Genomic DNA, 7,849 nt, shown 5'->3' on the forward strand with positions numbered 1-7,849 from the left:
ACACTGGTCAGGCCACAGCTGGAGTACTGCGTCCAGTTCTGTGAGCCCCACTTCAGGAGGGATGTGGACAACATTGAGAGGATCCAGAGGAGGGCCACCCGAATGATCCGGGGACAATGGGGCAGACCCTACAATGAGAGACTGCGGGACCTGAACCTGTTCAGCCTTCACAAGAGAAGACGGAGGGGGGACCTGGTGACAGTCTATAAACTCACTGGGGGGACCAGAAGGGTTTGGGAGAGACCTTGTTTCCCCTAGCGCCCCCTGGCATAACAAGGAATAATGGCCATAAGTTGGAGAGTAGGTTTAGATTAGACATCCGTAAGAACTACTCCACAGTCAGGGCGGCTAGGATCTGGAACCAACTTCCAAGGGAAGTGGTGCTGGCTCCTACCCTGGGGGTCTTTAAGAGGAGGCTTGATGCCTACCTAGCTGGGATCATTTGAGCCCAATTTTTTCTCCTGCCCAGGCAGGAGGTTGGACTTGAAGATCTACAAGGTCCCTTCTGACCCTACTTCTATGATTCTATGATGTGGTTGCTTCAGCCCCAGCTTGGCTCAGTAATGGTGGCAGTAGCTCCAGCCTGGCCTCTGGCTCTGGGGCCTGGCCAGAGTGGTTGCCACTGAAACAGCTGCTGCATGACCAGTCTGGAACAACCACATGCTCTGTGCCCTAGGCTGGAGTGGGACCAGTGCCCTGCTGGAGCTGGGACCAGGGAGTAAGCAGTGCCAACAAGGGGCAGGATGCTGGGGTAGCCTGGATGCAGGCAGGCACTGGGGAGAGCAAGTGTCAGGGGATGTAGGCATGGGAGGGACAAGTAGCAGATGGATAGTAAAGTGGGGACAGGCACTATGAAAGGGGGCAGGTGCTGGGGCATGCAAGTACTGTGGGGCAGGCAGTAGGGGGGGCAAGTGGGTGGGTGACAGGTGGCAGGGGGTAAGGTGTTGGGAGGCAACAGACAATGGTTAGGGGGCTTGTCTTACTCTCTGCCTGCTCCCTACACCTTCCCCCCCCCCGCCTCTGCCTTCTTCCCCACCTGCAGTGTGTGTGGGGGGATGAATTTAAGATGACCCTCCTACAGTTAAAATCTACATGTGGAAATCTATAACAAATTTATAATTTTTCCATTTACTGAATCTAGTTATTGGGTGGCTGTCTTGACTTCAGAGTCATCTTGGATTCGGATAAATACGGTAAGTTTTTGTATGCTAGTGGAGTGACTCAACAAAAAGGAAACTTTTTACCATCATAGGTAAGTTACTCTAAACAACAGAGATGCAATTGGAATAAAAGGGTACTGCAATCTGAGTCCACTTAGCTTTGATACGACAATGCAAAGTCCTGCCTTCCCAGAGTTGTGAATTGCAATCTGCCTTGTGCGTGGGTGGTATATAAGGAGCACTATCTCATTTTGTCAGGATGGCTCTGGGAATGTAAAAAAGCAGAACTTTAAGTAGTTAAGTAAATTTTATTGGGCATTAGCTGCCTTGTAGGCTCCTGCTACATATTAACCAATTAATTGTATAGTATATGTAATTGTGCAATAAATGTAGACTGGCTACACGTGCCCAGTAAAGCTGACCACAAGTGCAAAGTAACTATCACACAATTAACTGGCTAATCATGCAATAAATTTAGAAGTGCAAAGTAATTACCACATAAAATGCCTATCCAGCTATTAAGTTAGTGCTTGAACATGTGTAACAACTTTATAGCTGTTTTTTTTCCAGCTTTAATTTGAATGTGTAGCAGGACACTTAAGTGCCAAAGTGGTTAGTTTGTTGGGAATGTATTCTGAGACTTTGGTACCTCTTTAGGCACACAGGTTCTCCTTCTGCATCTAGCTTGATTATCTGAAACCTCAGGAGATGCTCTTGTATAATTGGTAAGTCACTTGAGTGAGCTAGTTTACAACCTTAAATACAGAACTAGTACCCTGAAGAAATCAGGACAAGAGGCTGCATTTTGTTGCTTGTTAGCTGAAGCAATAGGCTTAACAAGCCCTACTGATTATTTTCCTGTAAAGTACTTCTGGCCATACATTTACTCCTGTGGATGTGGAAAGATACTGGTTCAGGCATGTGACAGCAGTGATGCTTGGATTAAATTCTCAGAAGTGGTCAAAGAGAGGTAGCTAGCTGAGTGATTCTAAAGTCAGGCACAAGGTGGGCAGGCTGGCTCTTTACATAGTAACTTGTTCAGAAAGGCATATGCTTTCATAGGCAACAGTCTACTTCATCAGATTTGAATGAGTGAGCCTTTCAGAGTACCACCCTGCCTTTCTTTCTGTCTAACAAGATGTCAGATCTTTTTCCTGCAGTTTTGATTAAAAAAAAACAAACCAACAACTACAACAAAACCTGCTTTGCTTTCTATTCTCCTGACCTTAAAGGATTGTGGTGAACTCATGTATAAGCAAGAAGTCTCTCAAGTTATCCAGGAAGTATGTTATACAACAACACATGATGGTTCACTATTTCCTTAAATTTCAAAGCATACTTTTTCTATTAGTATAATTAAAAATATACTTAATATCTGTTACAGGGTTGCAGTCTTTAAGGGAAAGTATAGTTAAAATTAATTGCTTTTAAAAAAGCAGTTGGAAGCAGATGCTTCTTTAATTTGAAAGAATAGGTGGAGCTCTAGTGGTGGTGGTGTTTTCTCCATGGCCACTGTCAGCTGTGGGGCTCACAGCATGGGCAGCACAGGGAACGGCGCATCTGCTGTGAGGCCCATCAGTTGCAGGGCTTCAAGCCATGAGAACTGGTACAGGGGGAACCCAGAATTGTGATCCCGGTCTCCCCCTGCACTGGTGGTAGGGCACAATGGGATCTAATGCGTGATCCACATGCTTGTGCCTCCTACCATGGCAGGAGGCGCAATTGTGTGGATTGTGCATTATATCTAATTGTGCATGTACATGCATGGGGCCCTAAAAGAACACAAGAACTGATGCAGGTTTGAGCAGGACACTAGTGTGAGAATTTTAAAACACACGCTGTATTCAATCATGCACAAGGAATGGCAACATAAGGCCTCTTCAGGGTGACATTCAGAACGTCTACAACTGGATGAAATTGGTGCAGGATCTTCAGCTTCCATTCTGGATTGGCTTTACATTGTGGATGAGTGAGACAGTTTTCCTTTTTGTTCATTGATATCATTACCCTGTGAGATCTTAAATATCTTTCATATTAATTGGGAGTGGGAAGTCGCTTGAACTGTTAGACCCAGTGGGCATGTCCACACATGCAGGAATGTGCACTTGCAGCAGCTCCGATAGGAGTGGCACAAATTTGTGCGGGAGACTTTTGCTTCAGCACACGTGCCTGAACATGCACTTTGGTGTGGGGCAAATTGTGCTAGAAGTAGAATAGAAAGCTGCCTTGGTGAGCAGCTCAGGGCTACTTGCCCTCAGGAGCTTCTGAGGTCCAGCCACTTGGTTTCAGGGGACACTAGTCCCTTGTGACAGCTGGGCTGCTGCAGCAGCCCTAACCTGGAGTGGCCCCTGCACCCTCTACCCACTGCAGCAGGCTGGCAGTGGGGACTGCTGCCTGGCTGTGACCTGCTGCCACCTGAGAAAGCATCCCCACTCTTGGACCTGTGGCCCCATGGCTGCGTGCCTGCCACACCTAGATAGGGTGGCCATTCACCTTGTTTTATAGAGGACAGTCAGGTTTTCTGGTCCTCTATTGATATGAAACCAGACGCCTTTATGTCCTCTATTTTTCACTGCTTGGCACCCCTCCTCCCCACCCCTTACCACCAACATCACTGCAGCTGCCTGCGAGAGCTCCCCGCTCAGCCTGCCGCTGACACCACTGCGGCTGCCTGCGGGAGATCCCCACTCGCTGTCATCATGCTTTTGCTGCTGATGCCGCTGCCGCCGCCACCTGCAGGAGCTCACCATGTCCCCCCAACCTCGGGAGGCACACGGTGTTCATGGTGATGGGGACACTTGCACTAAATGCAATTGTTCTCTATTCTTGGGGTGGCTATTGAGTTACCTTACACCTAGACAGTGACTGCGTGGCCTCCTAGGCTGTAGTGTGGACACTGCAGCAAAGCCTCCTGCACCTCGGGGACAGCTGCCAGTGGGCTGTGGCTGCACAGCTGGCCTTTAGGTGGCACTACGCTCCTGATCCACAGCTCCTGCCTGCCCCCCATTAGCTCCCTCCGAGCCGCAGCTCTGTCCCAGCACTGGGGTATGAGTCCAGCTGCATCTGTCCCACCCGCTGCTTTGTGGCTGTGAGCAGTGACAGCCCTTGCTGTTCTGCTCCCTGCCCCACGGTGTTCCTGGGAAGCCCTCAACTGGGGAGTGGGGACTGAGTTGGGCCCTTTCCTCCCAGGCTGGCATCCCCCTACACAGGCTGCTCTAGGGGGCTAGAGGGGCTCTAATCCTGGGTCTGGTGGTCTCTCCTACCTGGAGCACTCCCCCAACCCCTATCTCTCTTTCACACACTCCTGCTGCCACCTCCACCCCTCTCCCCAGCCCATCACACCCCGCAAGTGGACCAGGAGCCTTCCCCCAGGCTGAGGCCACATGTCCCATCACTGGTGTGGGCACGGGACAGGGCTGCAGTGTGGCAGTTGCCCCTGCAGTTGCATCTTCTGCTAGCAGAAGATCCCATCCCATCCCATGTGGCCAACTGGGCATGCAGGGTGTGAGCTTTGGGGAAGGGCTGTGGGGGATAAAGGTGGGGTTTGTGGGAGGAGGCACCATTAGAGATGTTCTGGCTGGAAGCCAAAGCATCTCTGGAGGACCCAACACCCACTTGCCTCAGGGCACGCTGCAGGACTGTGCCTTGTCCCACTTTTTCTCCACTTTTTTTTTTTTTTTAAATACCTTGATTTGCAGGTATCAAATTTAGGGTCTATGCTGCAAATATGCAGTGCAGGGAACATTTTTTCCATTCACAGTGTGCCTCTTGTGACATCTCAAACTGCTTCTGCTTTGACATGCCTCAAGAGGCACGTGTATGCTCATCTGAATGCATCCTGTGAGTTCTCTCTGAGATGCTAACTGTACAAAGTGTCTATACTAGGAGTTGTGGAGAGAGGAATAAATTTTATACATTTTTTGGTAACTATCATTAACGATAAAAATAAATTGTAGAGCATCTAAGAAGGCTGCATTGCAAACAGTCTACAATCTTTCTGATTTAAGGTCACGTTAATAGGAGTTATTCACATGTATTTAGCTGAAAGTGGGAGTGAGTGTCACTCTAAATCAATATTTAAACTGAGAGGTCTTTTAAACTACAATTCCCAGAACACCTATATAACTGACACATCTGAATATCCTCAAAATAAATCATAATCCATCATTTTGAAGCCAGATTGATGGATTATGACTCTCTGATGTTAGAAGGATTGATTATGACTTTACAGAGTCCTTTATTATACAGTTTTTGTTGCCATCCATATATTTTATGGCTATTTCCATCTCAGAAGTCTGATTATTGCATGAACTGTCTGACCTTCTCTGTCAGATGCTATTGCCTGAGCAGAATCTTTCTGCAGATTTGGAAGCTTGTTCTCAACACTGAAATTTGTCCCCCTACATTATCCTTATTATATGCCAACAGGTTGTGAATCAGTATTTTTAGTAAGGACTGCCTTTTTTTTTCTGCTGTGTTTTCCAGTTCTGAAACATTAACTTGTTTAATCAAGGGAAGCTTTGATTTTTGTGTTGATTAACAAACTAGTTGTTACTGAGTGACAGGTTGTTTAAGCAATAAAGATTTTTGCTTGAAGGTAATTCTTGTCCTGGTTAATCAGGCAATTAAATTAAAAGTTATCATTGCCTAGGGCTCCAATTAAAGCTAAGCAGAACTTTAACCTCAAAAGTTCTGTTCTGGTTCCAGAAACCATAATGTCTGCATCGTTTCTTTCTTTTATGTAAGATGGCTTTTCCGACTCACTAGATGTTGGATGACCCTACTAGCTGAAATCTTATAACTTTCTCTTAAAATATGTAAACATAACCCCGAGCTATGACTTATTACTTTAGTTGTGTTTTAGAGGTTACAATAAGAAGTACAGAAAAGATGTCTTTTGGTTTAGATTACTCAGGAAAAGGAATTTCTAAAGCACAAGCCTCCTGCTACACTGTACAGATGCATCATGAGCTGCTCTATCCTTAGACCTTTGCCTCAAGTATAGCTTTGCTCTGAGCTAGCTGGGCAGCATTATCTTTCATTTCTTTCTCAGTTAGCTCTCACGTTTTATTTGGGCCACTATAACTATGAATAGCAGTAACTCTGCACCCTCCTGTCATGATCCTTCATGGTGATGGAAAAGGCCATAGAGAAAGGATGCATTGACCTTACAGAGTTACTCAATCCTACTCCAATTTCTTCTTTACAGCTATTTACTACTATGTCCTCGACTCATCAATTCCATCCTGAGTTTATTCTTCTCAAGTACCACCGAAGTTTCGCTTTCCCAGTTGCTCCACAGTAGTTGAATTGAACAGCTTATACAAATCTGGGAGCCATCAGGATGTGTGCTTTCTTATAGATCATCATCTTCTGTTCATCTCAGTAGCTTTTCCCCCCTCATTTCGCTTTGGTTTTTCTGTCCTGTCCTTCTGTCCCTCTCTTCCAACTCACTGAAGAGAGTTCTGCCTCTTCTACTGCACTACTTTTCCCTCCCACTGAAAGAGCATGCTCTCCCTATATCCTGTATCTCCTTCTCCAAGCTAGAGCTCTTTTCCTGCATTAGATCCACTTACATTTTGCAGTCACTGTCTTATGGACCCTTCCAATAGTGACTATGGTACTTTTCAGAGTTGTCTAAAATGACATGACTTCCCAGCCTGATTAAAAAGTAATACTTTTTTGTTGAGACAGAAATTCTCCACAGTAGGTGTCCAAACTCAGTGTGGAACTAGCTCATGTCAGTGGATGCATCAAAAGAGCTGTCACACATTTGCAGCTTCTAAAACCTGCAGTTTCTATACAAATCACAGCAGCACATTGATAAATAAGGGAAGAACGAACGCTTTCAGTTTTGGGGTAGCCAAGAGTGGCGGCGGGGAGAGAGGGGAGAAGAAAGGGAGACTAGGTAGTCTGCGTTAGATATCCACAAACAGTTGCATGAAGACAGCAAATGTGTTTATGAATAAAGAGAAAACATTTGTAACAGAGCCAGTGGTTCTTAACCTTTTTTCACAGCTGGAGTTGCTCTTACTTACCAGAACTGCCCTATTTCTCCTGCTGTAATCTTATTACCCTAATTATTAATATTGGGAAGCAGGAGCATGGTCCTCGTATGATTTCGAGGCTCTTCCATACTCATAATTCCTATCTCCTGACTTGAGAAAAGCATGCAGCAAACCAGTGCTGGTCTGTGAGGTGTTCAGCAATGAAAGAGCTGGATGTCTTAAGAAATACCCTGATGTTTTCTGAGTTCAAGCAAATGACTTAAAGCTTTGCCAAGAGACTTCAGGGTAGCGGAGTAGCTGGTATTCTCTGCATCTTCACAGAAAATGGTCAAGAAGTAGGCACTGGTGCACTTATTTTTATTAAAGTTTATAACATTTAAAAGCATATGCAACATAGCTCTCACTGCCATCCTTCAAGGTGTCCTAGTGAAGGAAACATGTGTCCCAATGATGTTAGGTTCTAGTCATGAGGCTGTTGATATTTTTTTTTTTCTGACACCTGGGTCACCAACAGTGTAAATACTAGTGTAGTGATGCCCTGAAAAGTGACAATGTACTAGCAGGAAGCACTGCTGGGTGGAAAGCCTCAAATCATTTTTCCCCCAGGTAGCATATCCTGTCAGTCGACTGCAAGCTGGGAGGTCTTCAAATAATGTCTCTTTCCTGTTCATACTGGACAAA

The sequence above is a fragment of the Gavialis gangeticus genome, unplaced genomic scaffold (genome assembly GCF_001723915.1).
Source record: "Gavialis gangeticus isolate Ggan-Ray unplaced genomic scaffold, GavGan_comp1, whole genome shotgun sequence".
Lineage (NCBI taxonomy): Eukaryota > Metazoa > Chordata > Crocodylia > Gavialidae > Gavialis > Gavialis gangeticus.